Genomic DNA, 21,474 nt, shown 5'->3' with positions numbered 1-21,474 from the left:
TCCTGTGGGGATCCTGAGGGCGTTTTCTTCCAGAAGCTATATTTTTGGGATGAAGGGATCACAGTTGAGTGCAACATTTCTCCTAGGAAAGTTTATGTATAAGACACATTGCGTATTCTTTCTCGGGCTTTGAGGTCCTTTTAGAGTCCACCAGAGTATAACCCTACCCGCAAACACACGTCCTCATCCATTGCCACCAGCTCTCTATCCCCCATTGCACTTGGATTTCCTGGGCTGCTTTCTCTCTCCAAATGGTGGGAAATTTGTGCTGTAGAAGTTTCCCAGCTTAACAGCTTTCAGCATGTCTCTTATTTATTTTTCACAAAAATGACATCTTCAACCTTAGCTGTCTTATGGGATTCCTCAGCTTTTGAGGAATTCTTATCTTTGAACAGATTCTGTCCTAGAAAAATCAGATCCACAGCACAATATTTCCAGGTCCACCTTTTGTCTTATTCAGGACGATAGTTGTTGTTAGTAGAAGTGAAGTAAAATTCAAAAACTGAAATAAAAACACTTATGTATATGACTTATGTTCTGCATAGCTAAAAATTAGCAATCTTTAAGATTCCCGTTCTTCACAGTTTTCCATTATTCAGCTCAGAAGGCAAAGCTGCAAGATCTCTTAATAGTATGGTAATTAATACTCAATGTGTGATGTCTCATTTTATTCAATTTATATTTAGTATGCCTTGCCAAAATGCAATAAAAAGAAAATTTAAGAAGCCAAGAAGGCATAAATTATTAAAGCTTTCTTTTTCCCCTGAAGCATAATTTTAAATAATATTCAGCTAGTGCAATGTCATCCAGGGCATTTGGAGATTACACATTTTATTATTAACAAATATTTGGGCTGAAACTCATTGCATAAGTAGCAGGAAAGCATGTTCGATATGGTCTCTCTCTCTCTCTCTCTCTCTCTCTCTCTCTCTCTCTCTCTCTTTTTTTTTTTGAGTGTAAAAAGATGGTTACTCAAATAAGGGTGTTGGTGCCCTTCATTTGTTACTGTATTGACCCAAGGAAGCTTCATTGGTGAAAGTTTGTCAGAAAACATCTGCAGAGCAGTGCAGGCAAGGACCAAGAGCCACACCTGCTCTCAAATTCCAGCATCTTTGTGTAGGGCAGATTCCATGAAGGAAGCTTGCAGGGAGGAGACCCAGGCCTTCACTGGAGTTCCTAGAAGGGATTTGTGTTTAAAAGGTGAATTAACCCTTTATCTCTAGTAATATCTATTCTTCTCAGTATCCTTATTAACAGCTTCTATTTTAGATGATCTTTCGTGTGTGCAAGCTCATTTTCCTATGGAGAGGGAAGCAACACAGAATAGAATACAGTGACATGAAAGCAGGAAAGGGGGGAGATGACCAGAGGACCACAAGGCTATACCTGTTGTCACAATCAAGTTAAGGAGAGAATCTATGGACAGTGCAGGGGTCAAAGAGGTGCTTGCCTTTGTAGAGATCAGACAGTAGGATACAAAAACCAAAACCAAAATAAAATAAACTAGCTGACGTTTTTTTCATGCAGTGGGAAATCTGACATCATATAAGCAAAAGGGGAAATTTTTGAGATCTTGGGATATTCTAAAATTAAAAACTGAATTTTGTTGCCTGTACATCTTTTTCATATCTGCGTTTGGACTGGCACAGAGGAGAGAAGCTAACATATTAAGTGGAGAACTAGGATCATCCCAGTCAGACCTCTTTCAGAAAATAGACTTGACGGCTCTCTAGGCAAGAGCCTCCTGAACATCTGGGCTGTCTCCACAGCGCCTGCCCTGTCATATTTAAAGACCATCTTAGGAGAGGCATTTCCTAGTGTGTCACATCTGGTGAACAAAAGACTGGATACTGACTTCTTTTGTCCCCTTCCTCCCACTAATCACATTATATAAGTGGACCCGGGATGGGAAACGTAAATATATGTTGCTTTTGTCATAAAACTTAGAGGAAAGATGTGTACCCAGAAAACAGATTTGTACACATCAGTGATCATCTTTGTTCAGATTAATTAAGGAAAGGCTTAGTCGGGAGTTGGGCCTTGAGGTGTGTTGTGGTTTGGATGAGAGGTGTCCCCAAATGCTCATGTGTGAGACAATGCAAGAAGGTTCAGAGGAGAAATGATTGGGTTGTCAGAGTCTTAACACAATCAGTGAATCAATCCCCTGAGAGGCATTAACTGAATGGTAACTGAAGTATTAGGGTTTTGGCTGGAGGGGGAACTAGATCTAAGTAAAATTCCTGGGCTTAGAGGAAGATACTGTGTGTGGACCTCCCAGCCTGATTTGGTCATAATGCTCACATAGAAACCCACTCCAATTATCCAAACTGAGCCCTGAACACCTCCCACTTCAGTAGCTCTCAAACATTTACATTCTTAGTTATTAAATATTCTGTTAGGCAAATTACAAATGAACAGGACTCTAGGGTCATAGCACTTTAACTGATTTTTATCCTAGAGCTATGTGTGATACTCTGATAAAGTTTCATGGCATGAGACTTTTCAGTGAGCTTTCCTAAACCATTTGGTACTTCTCCTACTTTCCTAAATAAAAAGTATGAATTGTCCTAATGACACTGGACTCAACAGAAACAGAAAGCATCCATTTTCAATGCCTTTATGTGCTTGTTTTTTTTTGTTTGTTTGAGGGAACTAGGGATTGAACCCATTGGGATTTAATCACTGAGATATACATATATGTGTATGTGCGTACAAGTATGTGTACACATGTGTGTGCGTGTGTGTGTGTGTGTGTGTATAATGTATGTATATAAACTTTGAGACAGGTCCTTGCTAAGATGCTTAGGACTTTGTTAAGTTGCTGAGGGTGGCTTTGAACTTGCTATCGTCCTGCCTCAGCCTCCTGAGTTGCTGGGATTACAGGCATATGGCAAATGTAGTATTTTATCGACAGTTCTAAGAATCCAGAATCCTCTCTGCCCAATGCAAGTATCCTTTTTGTTAGACTCTCTAGGACCATTCTGAAAATTGAGTAGTCATGCCCAAATGAGAATTCGTGGCTAGAAGGAGAACCAGTAGAGAAAACTTTTCTAAAACATGATTTTACCAAAAATAAGTAAATAATTTTTAAAAAAATAACCAAATCACAAAAGTAACTCCCAAATCTCGAATTTATTCTTTCTTTAAAATTAAGCAGATCCAATTTGATACATTGCTTCAGTTATTCAATTATGCCAAGTCTTGTATGCAACTAAATCTCCCCCCCTGTTTTTCTATTCTTTTAATATGATTCTCCCAGGAGGCCATCTACTCTGAATCATTTTGAAATGTATAATGAACAGAATATTGTGCCTGGATATTATGGTGATTGTTACAATGGGAATTCACAAGGAGGAGTTCTGAATTAGTTCTCACTGGTAACATTTAATGTCTCCAGTGTATTTTTCAAAAGAAGCAGAAGGACTCACCTGACCGCTTGTCATCCTTTAGAATCTGAGCCTCTCTGCCCAAGAAGTTTGTAATCTTGCTCATTGCAGCATTTCTTGTAATAGAAAGTAATGATTGAAATTAGGAAAAAGTAAGAAAATAGCTAAATGATGGAATGTATATAATATATATTTTTACACAGCTGCTTTTTAAAAACTTGAAGTAGAATTACATAATGATATGAAAATATTTCTAAGACTGAATGTTGAATAAAAATTCAAAATTTCAGAACAATATGATTAATTGGAAAGCAATAAATAAACAAATGATACTGTGTGCACACGAGCAAATCCATACAGACACACATGCAATAATCTCTATATATAGAACTCTATTTGAAAGGAAAATAGTCAAAATGATAGAGAGGAACAGTGGAAGGCTCTAAAATTGTGGATGAAAAGAGAAATAGTGAAAGGATAATTTCCTCATGTATGTTGCACTTTTAAAAAAATTGTCAACTTTTAGAATTATCCACTATAAAATCACATCTATCTCTGCTTTTTTTTTTAGTTGCTACATAAGTGACTGCCAAAATTTCAGTAATGCAAAGTATCAAAATGAAATTGAAACTCAAACTAATTTTTGTATTAAGTCAGCATGATCTCGGACAACTCTGAGGTATTTAATTGTGCAGAGGTCTTTTTTTATGAATGTGTATCTAAGGCTGAGATAATGCTTTATGAAAAATGTAAACGTGTTAAATGACATGTTCACTTAAATTTTAAGGAGAGCAAAGTATAGCAAGTGCAGAAATTCAAATAAATGCTCCCTCATCACAAGCTACACCATTTTCTAATACATGCCTTTAAGATTAAGTCAAAGTTATTTAACAAATAAGTTTAAAGACATATGAATCAATTCTCTTATGTTTTCATTTTAAATAATTGAATGATCTCCTGCTATGAAAGATGAAAAGAGCAGGCTATTCATCCTGGTTCCTGTAATCCCTGCCCTGTATTTTCAGATTTCTTCTATTTATGCTAATATTTTTATACTGACCAAGTTCTTAACATTCTGTTCTATAATCATCTCCCAGCTTAATATGGAATATAAATTTGAAACAATTCAATTCTGAACACAGGTGTCTTTTTTAAATAAAAATAGTTTCTTCAGTCCTATGGTCTTCCTTTGATTGACCACCTTAGATGGCAAATTTTATAGGTTCATTGTGTTTATTCCCCAAAAAATATATTTATAGGAATTTTTATTCACTGCAGTCACTTATATAATATATTTTTCTTTTAGTACATTATAGATACTTTTATTTTTTGGTATTGAATTTTGATGTAGGGAAGCCTGCAGCCAATTTAGTTTAAATGACGTACCTGACAAAGCTGTTTTATCCTTTTTGCAGTTGAGTAGCTTACCTGTCATGAGTTAGAAGTAAATGTTGTATGTCATATTTTTATGGTATACTATATGTTCCTTCAATAGACAGTAGTCCGGTTTTAAAAATAAATTTAAAAATATATTCTTATCTTTAAATAAATTTTATATTTCTTCAACTTTTCCCCACACAGACACCACATTTTCTTAGGTTGGATTATCTTTTCCTATTCTCTCTAATTTTATTATGTCTGTATTTGTCACATTGTATTTATACATTTTCTTGATACTAGTAATTGAGGTGTCAGGGTATTTTGTTCCATACTTTTTGGGGGGTGGGTACTGGGGATTGAACTCGGGGGCACTTACCCACTGAGTCTCATCCCCAGCCTTTTTTTTTTTTTTGTATTTCATTTAGAGACAGGGTCTCACTGAGTTGCTTAGTGCCTTGCTTTTGCTGAGGCTGGCTTTGAACTTGCGATCCTCCTGCCTTAGCCTCACCGTGCCTGACTTGTTCCATACTTCTTGATACTAAACGTGTGACCTTAGATTTGTCCTCTTCCCCCTCATCTACTTCTATTGTCATTTCCTCTGGTGTTTAAACTTCTCCTGAAATTTTTGTTGGTTTTTCTTCAGTTAAATATTAAAGAAATATAAGGAAAAACAGAATCTCCTCTTGACCCAGGAAAATTCCACAAAGTTATAAAATAAACAAATTAGTTTTATTATTGAAAAATAAAATTGGCGAATCATAGAAAATCTGATTACAAAGATGGAGAGAAAAAAATCTACCATTTTATATAGGCAAGCAGATATAACCCAATACATATGTGTTCTGTGAAGAGGACTTTTCAGATGAACTAAAGGCACATTTAGTAGTTCTAAATTGAGAACATGAATGTAGAAATGCTTTGAGAAATGTACAGAGATCTAGCTGGTAAAAACTACTCTCATTGTATTACATACCTTGTTATATTTTGCATTAAAGAAGCTATTGGAAATGATACAAAGGAGAATAGATGAGTTATTTTATTAACAATCATACATCCATTTGGTATAATTTATGTATACCTCATAGTTGATATATTAAATGTTCAATTTATATATTCTTACCCTAGGAAATGTGGCTTATATTTCCTACTTCACTCTTATCCTTACCTATATCTTTGATTGCCAGTAAGGAAGTAGCCATTTTTAATCATATAAAGTTTCACTTTGATCTCAGGGAGGCACCTGACCTAAAGTGTTACTACCTCTCAGTATTATACTAGGTACTGGATAAAAGGAGAACAGGTTGCTTTTTCTCAAGTTGTTGAAGGATAAGAAGCAAAGTTCAGAAATTTTTTCTTGTTTTCTTTATCATCTGGGAATTGTGCATAAAAGAGAAATATAGTGAAATAAATACAAAGAGAGGGCAAGAAATATGACAGAACTGCTACTGATGTGTATTTAACTCCTGGTTCCGTTTGTTCCTGAAGTCTTGCAGTTTTCCCATCTGAATTATCAAAGCCACAATGTAATGTCCTATGGTCTTTCCTTTTAACAAGGTCATCTGGACTGATTTTATGGTAATCAAACATGTACTGCTAGTGTTTTCCCAAATACAGTTTAATTTGATTTGATTCAGCATCCCATTTAGAAAATTTTATTCCTTGTTTACATTTAATCCCTTTCCATATTTTCAAATTTTAAAAAAGGAAATCTCTCTGGGTCTTATGAGCCTTGTTTCTTAATTACCACCATAGAGAATCTTAAGCAGCGCACAAGGTAGTTCCCAATAATCATTTTCCATTATTGTTGTCTTATCTCCAACCCACGATCACAAATAAATTCCCTCTTATAAATTTCCAAATGGCTTTTAAAAATCCTTAAAAATCTTCCTTAAAATCTGGTCAGCCTTTAACATGGATCAAAATTTTCTCTTTTATGAAATACCCCTAGTTTTTTTCCCAACTCTGTCTACTACTGACTTTTTTTTTTTTTTTTTTTTAAGAAGTGATTCCTGGTGTTCTCAGGCTTTTGTTCTGACTGATTCTCTTCTTTCATTCTGCACACTCCCTGCATTTACCTACACACTATGGCTTCTGTGGCTGTTTATCAATTCCATAATCAGTGTGTCCATACTGAAATATATTCCTTTTCTGGAACTCCACAACCATAAAACAATTATATCTCACAGAAAATAACAACATCATCAATAAAGATGTCAAAGTCAGAATAGGAGACATTATCCTTGACCCTTCCTCATTCATCTTGTACATCCAAGAAAGCACTAGGTTTTAGCCTTGTAAATGTCTTCCTAATCTCTCTCTGTTCCTCTGGAGTGAATACTTTGGTGTACTGTCCAATTGCCAAAGGACTTATTCTTTTTTTTTTTGCTTTCGGTAGTGCAACCTGAAGAGTAGTGCATCCGTATGAGTCTCTCCCTAGCACGTGATCGTAACTGGGGGTGTTGTCTCGTCTAGTTTTAAGCTGTTCCCCATGCATAGCCCATGTGACTGGTCAATGTGTGGTATGAAGGCTTAACCTTCTTGCCTCAGTTTGAAACATCCCAGATGGAGCATTTCCAACTGCAGAGTTCCCTGCAGAACTAGTTGAAACCATTCTCTATTTTAGCCCATCATAGTTTAACATCTCCCTCTGTCTATGCCCACTTCCTATGAAAGATCTTCAATAAGTGGCCTGTATGTTAATATCTTCATCAGATTTGTTTCTTTGTGGAACCAACTGATCACTATTCATGATTATGCCACTGTGATATCTTGCTTACCTTTCTGACTCTACCCTTGCTGTTCTAGGACACACTGCAGCTCAAAGTGGTCCTACTACTGGCAGTCTTTTTGTGGAGCCCTGAACCACTCCAGGTTTAGTGCTGTCTGATTAATGAACTGCTATCTGCTGAAATAAACTCATTAAAATCTAAAAAAAAGAGAAGGTCCTAATAATCTACAATTGTATTTTATCAAGTCCTTGCTAAAGACCATGCAACAGATTATTGAATCACAGACTAGATTTCAATGCCTGTACATTATATCATAAATAATCTGAAGTCAGTAATTATACTTACATTATAAATTCCTACATTCAAATACATGACATATAGTAGGCTCTTAGTTTGTAATGTAAATAAATGATCAAAGAACTGCTCTTTGAGCAAATGTTTGTTATCAATATAGTGGAAAAAAATAGTAAACTAGAGAATTTGCTGTAAATTTATGCTTTGCCTTCAATTAGTATTGAGGACAACTCTACATGAGTTTTGCAACCAATAGAATTAGGAGAATACTCAACCAGCTGACTTTCAAGGAATCTATAAATTTGATATTGTGTAGTGTACTATACATCTTCCAACTCTTTGATCAACCTGTCTTAGAGCTTAGAGATGAACAAATGAGGAAAATGAGGGGGGAAACGTTTAAACTGATACATGCAGTTTATGCAATTAAAATTAATACACATGGTACTCTTAAAAATATAAAACTATAATAGCAACATTTTCTAAAAATGAGAAAATGCTCTCCTACTTCCATTTCCATTGGTCCTTGTACATTTAATTAGGTATCTGCACTACAAGTGTCAATTATATAGGATTCCAGGCATAGGTTAATTAATGTTTTCCTAATAAAGCAAACAAAGAAAATCTTACTGCTGTTTAATAGGGTTGTGTATGAACATTGAGATATATTTCATTATTTTTCGTGGAGGATCACAATGATTAACCCATATATGTTGTGTGTGAAATTATTTTTCTTGCCAACTAAGTTAGCCAAAATGTAAATATTGATGTTTATTGAGGAAACATGTCAATTTTGTGCTAAAAAAGTGTCAGCTGGCCTTACCTGCCTCTAATTTTATGAAACAATAAATTACGAATAGAACAATTTTTGAGCACCATCTGTTACACAGCAAATGTAGAGTAGTTAAACCTTTTGCCATCAAAAATTGTGTAGTAAAGAAAATCAAATTTCATTCAGAAAACAGAATCTACCTTTATACCGAAGACAATTTTCCCTTTCCTAATTTAACAATTTTTAACACAATAAACAATCTTTGATAATATTTCACTCTTCATTTTAGTAAAAAGTTTCAAATGACACAAGAAATAACAATGAAATTGCAGGGAGTGACATATTACCATTGGGTACCTTGCCTAAAAGGAACAAAATATATTAACATTAGTATGATGAATGGCTTAAGAATTGTTAATGATCAAAATAAATGCTCTCTGCCATGCTCTGACAGATGTGTTAGTCTCTGTACACTGCAGTAACTAAATGTTGATTGCTGTTGTGAAAAATAAATACAATCATAACAGCTGGAGGTGTTACTCTTAATCAGATAATGTGATATTTCTTGGTTCCTTCTTATGTAGGAGTTGCATGCCACTGGGGAAATTGTGATGGAGAAAAAAATGACCTTCACTGTCTCCCCTCTTTGCTTTCAGCTCTTTTACCTCTGTGCAAAATGCAAATAAGCCATACAGATTATTTAATAGCATTTCATGGATGTGACTCTCTCGACTTTTTAAATTATACTTTGTTATATACGATGATAAATATTTAGGGAAGCTGGTTGAAGGGTTATGCAGGTATTCTTTGTATAAAAATAAATTAAAATGTGCAGAATTCAGCTTTGTTCTTGCAAAGCAAAACTAAGAAGTATAGGTTTGGAGCTGACAGGTAAAAAATTAATAACTGGCCCAGTTATTCTGAGGAGTGGTTGTGTTGTTGCTACACCCCAGCCTGTTATCTGAGACACCCTGATCCATTAGAGGTGAGAGTCCGGACTTTGAAACTGGGGTTGTGTCCCTTTCCAAGGCATCCACTTTGACTTTAGCAAGTATAACTGCTTTTTAGAAAGGGTGCCACTTCTATAAAGGGAAACCTTCTATTTCTCCGAGACTTGAACATTGCCATTACTGCCCAGAGAATGGGAATAGAGAGGATTTACTGCTTGAAAGTCGTCTTAATAAATCATTAAACCCAGCAGAAATGTATTTTCCTAATTTATAGTAGAAGTGATGAATCGCTAGAAAATACATTCTTCCTATTAAAGTGAGTCATTGGCCTTTTGCCCAGTCCCTCCTGCTAACTGAATGGGCCAAGCCAAGGGCACCTGGAGGTCTACAGATGCCTCTGCCTCAAAACTGCAGTTCAAGAAAGCAGATGTATGTGTGTGTGTGTGTGTGTGTGTGTGTGTGTGTGTGTGTAAAGAGAGGGTTGTAGGCGGGAAGAGAGAAACTAACTCAAGGGAGAAGAGTCTCATATTTAATGGGATAAAGTTTGAAGAGAGAAGCTCTAACTGGTCACAAAAAAAGAGGAAGTAAGAGTAAGTTATTAAGTCCCATATCTGTGGCCAGGTGTTTATTTGGAATTTTTGTACATTTGAAGTTGATAGATAATCATGGACTTTGGCTATCAATACTCTATTCCTCTTGCCCTCTCCCTCCCCACCCCCCCCCCAAATATGTGCTTTTTAAGGTATATATGCAATTGAAATCTAGAATCATATCATTGATTGCTCAATTGACCATTGCCTTCTTCTTAATTTTAAATAGTTTGGGTGTTCTCAGAAACACATCTGTTCTGTCTCCTCTGATTTATGAAACTGAAAAATCTCGGAGAGCACGATCGCTTGACAGACATAGCATGTCACAATGGATGAGCTCTCTGATCTGACTTTACAGAGGCAGCTTTGGAGTCTCAGCTTTCCTAGCCTCCAGGTCTCATAAGTCACTGCCTTGACCACAGGATAAGAGAAAAACTGTGTTCATGAGCAATAGCGAAATATTCTTTCTTAATTATTTCCAAAGAAATTGCTCTATAGGCTGTCTGCAGAGTGCCCTTCCCAGTGTGCATGACTTAATTTGAGGGTCTCCGTATAACTCTCAGAGAAGCCTTTGCTTCACTTACTTATTTCTAATTCTAAGGTCCGTGGTGCTAATCATTCCATGATTCAGAATGTATTTGTCCCCTTTTCTGATCACTACCAACCCATAGTGGTTAGCTCTACCTCTCAAAGTTTAAACCAGGTTGTCTTTTCTGTGTTCTACACTCATATCATTGCAGAAGAAGACATTTTGAATTTTGATTTGTTAAACTGATTTATTAAATCTCTCTATTTAACCCACATTCCAATCTCATCTCTCCTCATTTATGCCTTTGGGAACCTGCCTCCCATTTTGTATTCTCCTGCGTAGTGATGCTTTTTGCAGCCTGGTCTTACTTCCTAGGCGACCATCACTATCCTGGAACTTGAGCTTGTTCTAAGTGTTTCTTCAGGCAGAAGAAGATCGTGTAAATGTTCAGTTTACTTCTAAATTCCTCCTGCTGAAGCTATTTTGGAATAACCTACTCTCCTCACATTTGAGGGTATCTTTCCTTCTAAAACACTTTGGTTGAGCTGTTGGGGATTTTCCATTTCCTCTGAAGTTCCCCTCAGCTGCTTGTCTCTACCTGCTTTCCGGTTTCACTGATATTTAATGATAAAGTCCTCCTTGTATTTAATTGATGTAAACTGTCTACAGTTTACAGTATAAAAATAGCATGTGCATTTCCTTAAAATAAAACTTTTTATTAAATTTGCTCATCAAACTATGTACGTTTTCCACTGACAGAAAATCACAATGTAAGTGGCTACTTTTCAAAAAGTAACATCATCTTCTCTGGCAATGATTGACCACTTTGGTTGTTATTAAAATTATTTAGAGACTTGCATGAAAAAAAAACCAAAAAACAAAACCTCTAATTCCCAGATTGTACCATGTACGTCTTGACTGTTCTATGAACAAAATACTCTAAAAATCTATCTTAATGATTGCCACAGGCCATTTTCAAATTTCATTTTCCAGATTTGAAACTAAAGCTTAGAGAAATTAAGTAACTTTGGCAATACATATCACTCTGGACTTCTGGCCCTGAGTGCTTTTCAAATTTATGGTGCTCTGTTGTGTTAGAGTCATTTCAAGTGTTGGAGGATCCTTCATAGTAAAAGTAGTCTCATCTCATGAATCGCTTTTTCCTCTTAACACAGTAATCATTCATTTCTTTTTAGTCAATATCAAATATTTTAAGTACATATCGAATATGTACCATAAGCTAGGCACTAAGATAGGAGAGATGTCCTAAAAAGTGGAATTCTTAATATGATTCAGATCTCTCTCTCTCTCTCTCTCTCTCTCTCTATATATATATATATATATATATATATATATATATATATATATATATATATATATATTTACAAGTATAATTTGATATTGTGTGAGTGTTTTTTTTTCTTTTTCTTTCTTTTCTTTTTGGTACCAGGGATTGAACCTAGGGGTGCTTAACCACTGAGCCACATCCCCAGCCCTTTGTTATATTTTATTTAGAGACAGGGTCTCACAAAGTTGCTTAGGGCCTCACTAAGTTGCTGAGGCTGACTTTGAACTCAGGATTCTCCTGCCTAAGTCTACCAAGTGGCTGGGATTATAGGTGTATGCCACATATCCAGCTTGTATGAGTTTTAATTCTAAAAATGATGGCATATAATCAGCATCAGACTCACTCTCACAACATGAGCAATTATAGAATTTGGTGAAGTGAAAAGAACAGCCCAACATAGAAAATCAGGGAAATATCAAAATTCTATCATATATGTAGTAATAAAAGGAAAAGACAAAAGAAGCAAGGAAAACACATGGGTTAAAAAAAGATATTAAGTCATAGATTCAGAAATCTTAATCTACAAACAGAATAAGTAAAATCACACTTGCCACATCATTTTTAAAAAACTGTTGAAAAAGTGTTAAAATATAAACATTTCAAATGAATACAGGATTGATTGATGCATCAGGAAGACATAAAAATACATACTCATCCAAAGACATAGTTTTAAAAAAACTTAAAAGAGAGATAACAGCAAAAAAATTTTAAATTTTCAATACTCTTATCAAGGTAAAAGACTCCTAGATCAATGGATCCAAAAAACCAGTCCAGAAATGGAAAACTTATATAAGAAAACAGAAAATCTAGGTAAATTTTTTTAAAAATTCATTTTAAGTGATACATAAAATATAAAGATTACACATACATTGGCATAACATTTGATACACACCCCACCCCCAATACACACACAGTGAATAATGTTCAAATCAGGTTAAACATATAGTTTTCCTCAAATACTTATTTCTTTAGGGTGAAAGCTTTCAAAATTATTTGTTCTAGCTTGTTATAAGGTACAATATATTGCAGTACCCACTGTATAATAGCACACCTGAACTCCTTACTCCTATCCAACTGTAGCTTAGTGTGCACTGACCAACTTCTTCCCATCCATCCCTTCCCCCTACTGTCCCATCCTATACTCTTCTACTTCCAACTTCTATAAGATCAGCTCCCTCAGATTCCACCTGTGGGTAAGTGGCATGTGTCTTTCTGAGCTTACTGTTATTTCACTTAACATTTTAATCTCCAATTCCATCTATGTTATTCCAAATGAAATTAATTTTATGGATGAGTAGCATTCTATTGTGTACATGTACCAACTTTATCTACTTGTCAGTTGATGGACACTTAGGTTGTTTCCATTTTTTGGCTATTTTGAATAATCTTGCAATGAATGTAAAAATGCATATGTCTCTTTAACATATTCATTTTATTTTCATTGTATGTGTACCCAGTAGTGTGAAGTCTGGATCATATGGTAATTCTATTTTAACTGTTTGAGAAACCTCGATACTCTTTAACAGGTATGCTAGTATAAATTCACACCAATGACGTGCAAATGTTCCCTTTTCTTTATAACCTCACCAGCAATTACCTTTTGTCTTTCTTAATAACAGCCATTCTTATTATGTGAAAAGGTATAGATTTATGATTTTGATTTATATTCCCAAGAGATTTAGTGTTGAATATTTCTCATGAACCTGTCACTCATTTGTACATTGTCATTTGAGCAATTTCTATTTAGAACTTTACCCATTTTTAATTGGATGATGATGATGATGATGATGATGATGATTTTTTTTGCTATTGAGTTTTTGGAGTACTTTATATATTGTTGACATCATCCCCTTGGATGTTGTGTTTGATGATGAGTTTTAAGAAGCAACATTGAAAGCAGAATCCATGAAAGAAAAAAAATTGATAATATGGAGTTGATTTACATTACAAACTTTGAATGGCTCTTCAGAGTACATTGTTAAGATAATCAAATTACACACAATTCACCTAGATTCCATAGACCCAGTCTAATTCTACCACTACCCAGTTTATTTCCTCCGGATTTACAGGTCTTAAACTGATCTGCTCAGTTTAGGTTGGTGTGCTATCACCTTCTGCTGAAATTTATGTGCATCTCAAAATAGTTAGAAAAGTTATAAACATTCTTCTGTTCCTGATTCTACTTCTTTGTGTCTTTAGCTGTCCTACCCTACTTTATATGAAAAACTCCTCACCAACTTAGCTTTAAAACAACGATAATGTAGTCCTGTTTGAGTCTCTGTGTTGTCCCCTCATGTTATAGTTCTTCTGCTTTTATTTCTCCCAGTGCTTATACACCTTTCCCCGTGAGTTCCTCGGGAACAGTCCTTTCCCTCAAGAGCAGTCACACTGTCCAGTCACTACAGGGACAACTGCAACCACTGGATTCCTTGTTCATTGGTTCCATTTGTGTATGACTGAATGATAGAACTTCTGAATAGTTGATGACTTCTGCCTACCTATGCAGTTTGAAAAAGTCTCTTCACACTGACAATCCAGGAGTAATCGTGACCGAACTAACAGGTAGAGAAGGAAAAAGTGTAATCTAAGAAGCTTTTCATTTGCTCTGGGGGTTATTTTTTTGTTTCTAATTGATTTATTTTTTTATTTATATATGACAGCAGAATGCATTACAATTCTTACTACACATACAGAGCACAATTTTTCATATCTCTGGTTGTATACAAAGTATATTTTCACCAATTTGTGTCTTCCTACCTGTACTGTGGATAATAATGACTATCACATTCCACCATCATTTATAACCCCCTGCTCCCTCCCTTCCCCTCCAACCCCTCTGCCCTATCTAGAGTTCATCTATTCCTCCCATGTTCCCTCTCTCTATCCCACTATGAATCAGCCTCCTTATAGCAAAGAAAACATTCAGCATTTGGTTTTGGGGGGATCAGCTAACTTCACTTAGCATTATCTTCTCCAACTCCATCCATTTACCTGCAAATGCCATGATTTTATTTTCTTTTATTGCTGAGTAATATTCCATTGTGTATATATGCCACATTTTTTTTATCCATTCATCCATTGAAGGGCATCTAGGTTGGTTCCACAGTTTAGCTATTGTGAATTGTGGTGCTACAAACATTGATGTAGCTGTGTCTTTGTATTATACTCTTTTTACTAAGTAACAAACAAAAAAACAAAAACAAATAACCCAATCAATAAATAGGTCAAGGACCTGAACAGATACTTCTCAGAAGATGGTATACAATCAATCAACAAATATATGAAAAAATGTTCATCATCACTAGCAATTAGAGTGGTTTTGATTTGCATTTCTCTAAGATTTCATCTCACTCCAGTCAGAATGGCAGCTATTATGAAGACAGACAACAATAAGTGTTGGTAAGGACATGGGGGAAAAGGCATACTCATACACTGCTGGTGGGACTGCAAATTGGTGTAGTCAATATGAAAAGCAGTATGGAGATTTCTTGGAAAATCTGGGGGTTATTCTTTTAAGCAACATTTAACAGTGTACTGGCTGTAGGAAAAAATAAGTTAACCAAAGATATACATCTCTACTCAGTGAGTCTATACTTTGAATAACTATGCATGCATTTCCAAATCTACATATTCATGTGTGTGTGAATTTGTTTTTTTTTTTTTTCTGGTACACACACACACACACACACACACACACCATTCTGAGAAGTGAAGAAAAGCCTAAGGCTAAAATGAGCAGAGTGTCCTAGAAAATAATAGATTATTAGGGAGGTTCATGGAGGAGTGTGCACTTCTAGCACATATGGAACTCTCAGGACATTTTTATTGATTAAAAAAGGTAATAAGTTTTCTCCTGGAACATTTAAATATTTTAAAATTTAGAGTAGGTAGATAGACCAAATCATTTAGAAAAGTTGACTGTAGATCTTTAAATTTGAGCAGTTTCATTCATCATTTGGGGTAATTCGTACATTGTTATGACGGGGTTGGTTTAAGCATCATGTAAATCATTCAACAAACAGATGTCATGTGGCCCTGTGCACCAAGTACTGTTCTGGGTACCAGAGTTCAGTGGTACACAAAGAATCAGGCTTCCTGTTCTCTTGGAGTTGATACTTTGATTGGGAATAGTTAGTTTTTAAATAAGTTTTTTTTGTTGTTTTTTTTAGTTATACATGTTATTAGGCTCTATTTGAATAACATTATACATGCATGGAATATGTCTTACTCCTGTTATAAAGAAAAAAACTCAGGTAATAAGGAGGGCTTTTGATAAGGGAGCTGACCTACTTTGGGGATGAAGGTGGTAAGGAAATGTTTACTGGAAAATAAATCAACGTACTTGGATCTAGTAAATGAGTAGAGGTTAGTTAGGGAAATTGGAGAGGGCACAAAAGGAAAATGTATAGATTAAAACATGTGACATCTGGAATCCCCATTCTTGACCACACTAACATGTAGTCATGTTATGGGGAATGGGGAAAAGTCCAGTTTTTCTTTGAATCAGATTTATAGAGCTCTCGAAAGCTGCCTGCCTGCCTGCCTTCTTTTTTTTGTTTTGTTTTGTTTTGTTTTGTTTTGTTTTGTTTTGTTTCAGAAAGCAATAAAAAGAACAAATAAAAATTAAATAAAAGAAATCCATTGCTGTGAGGATCCAGGGTTCTAAAACTGATAGCCTTGGATGTAGGATGTTGGGAAGGGGATGTGGGGACTCTGCAGGAAGGCAACAGCTGTGCCCTGTTAAGTAGGAGAGTCAAATCACTTTTACCTTTTACCCACCCAACTGCCTTCCCGCAGGGCTTTTGTTCAAACTTTAGTCACATAGTTCAACATGGATAGCAATGTTTTTTTTTTTTCCTTTTTCTTTCTTTCTCTCTCTCTCTATTTTTTTTTTTTTTTTGCATCATTGAAATATTAGTTTGAGGCCAACTACCTGAGACCTGACCAAATTTATAGAATTACTAAAATCAATATCTAAAGACATAGTTCAGTTCAGAAAAAGATTGGACTAGGGAAGAAATTGGCTATTGCTGCTTGACTATTGCTGTTTGCTTAGATTCATTCTTTTTTCTCCCTTGGTACTGATGATTGAACTCAGGGGCCCTTTACCATTGACCTACATTGCCACTTCTTTCTCTGTTTCATTTTGAGAGAGGGTCTTGCTTAGTTGCTGAAGCTGGCCTCAAACTGGGGATCCTTCTTGATTGAGGTTCATTCTCATTAACAATCACGTTAAAATTTTCTTTCTATATTCCTTTTTTTTTTTTCCAAAAAGAATATTCTGGCACTGCCTACTCAAAATTTCTTCTCAATCACCAAATCAAAATTTCACCCCCAAATAATTATTTTCTACTTAATTTAATTCTCTATGGAAGCTAAAAAAAATTGAGTAAAGAAAAGTTTAGATCAAAAACTGAACCCAATATATTGTAACAAGAAAGACATCTTAAGTTCAGTTTCTACAGATGGATGAATGAGCTTGGGGAGGATTGGATGGAAGGAAGCCAATTACCTGAATTATTTACAACCAGCTGGAAAAAAATCTTCCATGGTGATCTGCCAATAATCCTCCAGCTTCAGTTTAACTGAAATGAAGAAAATAAATATCACAATTCTTAAAAGGAAATTTTCTTTATTCCCCATCTTTAATTTTTCTCTAGACTAAATTGAAAACAATAACAACAAACAGCAACAAAAACCCTTCTACTTAAAGAAGCTATAACTTGTCAGCAAGATTCACTTCTTGTATGTGGCAAAATTCATCAGGAAGTAGAAAAAAGAAAGAGAGGAAGTGCTAGGGAAGCCAAAAGGAAGGAATGGTGGGATAAATCTGATCAAATTATTATGTATGTATATGAATATGCCACAGTGGGATTCATTTTTACATATACATGCATGCATACATACATATGTACAGATGTATGTCTATATGTATAGGTGTATACATATGGCACTAATGTTTAAAAAAAAGAAACTGTACATAAATAGAAGAAAGATCAGTAATGTAGTGAAAGGGAAAACTGGAAATTGGAAAAGGGGAGGGAAATTGGAAGTACTGGGATCTAAAGCCCAAATGATATTCCATTCATGTATGACTTTGTCAAAGTGAACTCCAATACTATGTATTAACTGTAACACACTAATAAAAACATTAAAAGAATGTGCCGAGAAACAGCTTGGTCCCATAGGTGAAATTTTGAATTCCGTGAGAGAAGGCCTGTGATCTTATTCTTGGTCTGTTCCTTATTTTGTGAACAAAATGACATTCCCTGGGAACCCAACAGTTAAGTCTTGTTAGCATTTTGTGGTAAAATTGCCTGTTTACACATCATCCTGAAGTGTCTACATATCATTTTGTGGTCTAAATCAAAGCTTCCATCTCCACAAAAAAGTTTTCTCCCCATTGTAAGATCATGACAATTTTTCTAAGGTTTTCTTGCCAGGTTGTTTATGTATTTATTTATATATCAGCCTTGCAGAGTATTAGGGAAAACCTTGCTCAATCTGAAGAAATGTGAAATGCAAGCAGTGCTACCTTGAGGCCCTGTTTGTGAACGTCATTAGAAACATAAACCTCTCCAAAATTTCAGCATTACCTGTTCTATAAAACATCTGCATTATGTGCCTAATGCTTGTAGCTTAAAAAGAACTGTAAATATCTCATCCTTTGATCTTGAATTTGGGTATCAAGTGCATTTTACTAATGAAGAAACTAGCTCAGAAAGGAGAAATTAATTGGCACCTTGTCACAAAGCTAGTAATTGGCGGACAGTAACACAAACCTCCATCTTAGGTGCTTACTCTTTCCATTCCACTTCCTTGTTCTTCCCCAGCCTTTCTTAAAGCCTCAGCTGATCAATGGTCTGCAAAATCCTCCTTTCCCTCAGTACCTGCCTCTATTCTGCCTCTACACATGCCAGCCCAGATGACTGCAGGGCTCTTTGTCTGCTGTTGTACAGTTTTTTCATTCACAGGGAAATCTTTGTGCAAATTTTCTAAGATTCTGATTTGAAGGAGTTGGTCCTTATCTGAAGACTCAATGATCATATCCATCTGTATGCTCACTGTGCTTTTTATTTTGCCCCCTTTTCCCCAGACCAGAATACTCTTGAGATACTCACGAGTTCTAAGATGCAGAACAAGGTGAGGATAATGCACTTCATTAGGTACAAGAGGAAAAGCAAAGAAGATGACATCAAAGTCAGAAAATCCTTAGGGGCCACAAAACACTGATAATAAGGAGGGAGAGAGACACATGAGTGATCAAATAGTTAATCCTCTGTGTGAATGTGGCATAACGATTTTCCCCAAACGAGTGTTAGAAGTCCTTTTCTTAGTCCCACTCCAGCCTGAGATTTGCTGTGCCACATGGACAGGAGCGATTCTGGTTTTGTCACCTCCCAGGTCTTCATTTGTTAGTAGGATTTTGTCCCTCTTAGGGATCTCTCTTCAGCCAGGGGTTTGTTGACTCAACTTCTTGATTTGTAGGTTCCTGTTAACAAAATTAAACTCAGAAGAAAAGCCTCCAAAAAGTGCATTTAGGGGGCTCATCCAGATCTAATGGCTTCTATGAGACAAGTGGGTGCATTTATATCAAGATACAAACAAAAACAAAAACAATAACAACAACAAAAAAAACACACACCTGTCTTTATTCATAGCCAAAAAAGAGACCCCAGATCAGATCCAAAGGGAGAATACAACAAGCAGGTGACATCTTTAGGTATTCCAGAAGGCACTGAGATAATTTAAGATGGGTTCACTCTGTCCCAGTTGTAAGAGAAGTAATAAATAGAGTACAGCCGTCCACCTTATCCAGAGTTCAGCTTTCCACAGTTTTGGTTACCCTCAGTGAACTGCAGTCCAGAAGTATTCAATAGAAAATTCCATGAATAACTCATATTTTAAATTGTATAGCATTCTGAGTAGTGTGATGAAATATTGTGCCACCTCACTCTGTCCCACCCAGGATTTGAGTCTTTTTTTGGTCCAGGATATCCACACTGTATCCTCTGCCCACCTGTTATTCGCTGAGTGGCCACGTCAGTGATCAGATAGACTGTCATGGTATTGTAAGTACTTGTGTTGAAGTCATCCTTAAGTTACCTAAGAATAGCCTCAGAGTACAACACTGATACTGACAAGTCAGATATGCCAAAGAGAAGTACTTTCTTTAAGTGAAAAAGGTGAAATTTTGGTACTCTATCCTAGGTGTGTATATAAAGGGAAAAAACAGGATATTTAGGGTTTGGTGCTGTCCATGGTTTCATACCCCCACTGGGGATTTGGGACATATCTCTTGTGGAAGAGGAGGAACTACTGTAATACATCTTAGTAATAACTGACACTCTGTTTCGTTATTTATTATCTATTTATTGAGTGTATCCTAGGACTGGTACTATTACAAGAACAAAAGCACATTTGTTCGATTATTTCTTACTCAACTCCCTCAAGCAGGCACTGAAACCTTCCTATTTTAAAAGAATCAATGCGATGTTAGATGAGTTAAGTGTCTTTCTGAAAGTGACTCTCACATCCTTAAGTCTGATTCCTAAGCTCTGTCTATGACTGCCAGGCGAGTTTGGATGTCTTTCTTTCATATTTGGTGGCATTCTGTGGATTTTATGTATCTGATTCGCTGTTAGTTTTATCACCATGATAATCAAGGTCCAGAAATAAAAGGAGAGGAATAAAGCGCACAGCCAGTAGGAGGAGTGGGAATTAATAAATATTAATAATAGTAATAAAAACAATAAATAATAATAGTAATTATAAATAATAATAATAGTAATAATGATAATGATAATAATAATAAGTGGCTAAATAGAGTTGTCAGCCATATTGATGAGGCAGAGAGAGATTCAGTGATATGAATTTGGCCTGAGGAGGCAGAACCCAGGTCAGAGGAAAGGCAAGGGGCAGAGCTTGAAGAGATCCTCAGAGCTGATCATCTTCTTTTTTTAAAAAAAATTCTAGAGATTTATTTATACAAGCAATATAAATTTACAGTAGAAAAGTTAGAAAATACCTGCTCTAAGAAATTCTCTACTAATTAAACTTTTAAAGGCTGTGTATAGTATTATACAGTTCATGTAATTTCTTTTTCTTTTTTCTTTCTAATTAGTTATACATGACAATAGAATGCCTTTTGACACATCATGCATAAATGGATTATAACTTATCATTCTTCTGGTTGTATATGATGTAGACTTACATGGATTGGGTAAGCCTTTGGTTCTTTGGGATTGGCTTATTTTGCTTAGCAGAATACTTTCCACCATTTACTGGAAAATGCCATAATTTCATTCTTTAAGGCTGTGTAATATTCCATTGTGTATATATATACCACATTTTCTTTATCAATTTCTCTGTTGAAGGGCATCTAGGCTGGTTACACAGCTTAGCTATTATGAATTAAGCTGCTATAAATATTGACATGGCTGTGTCACTGTAGTATGCTGATTTTGGGGTATAGACCAAGGAGGAGTGGGATAAC

Source organism: Callospermophilus lateralis, chromosome 15 (genome assembly GCF_048772815.1).
Source record: "Callospermophilus lateralis isolate mCalLat2 chromosome 15, mCalLat2.hap1, whole genome shotgun sequence".
NCBI classification, from domain to species: domain Eukaryota; kingdom Metazoa; phylum Chordata; class Mammalia; order Rodentia; family Sciuridae; genus Callospermophilus; species Callospermophilus lateralis.
This window is presented reverse-complemented; position numbering follows the sequence as displayed.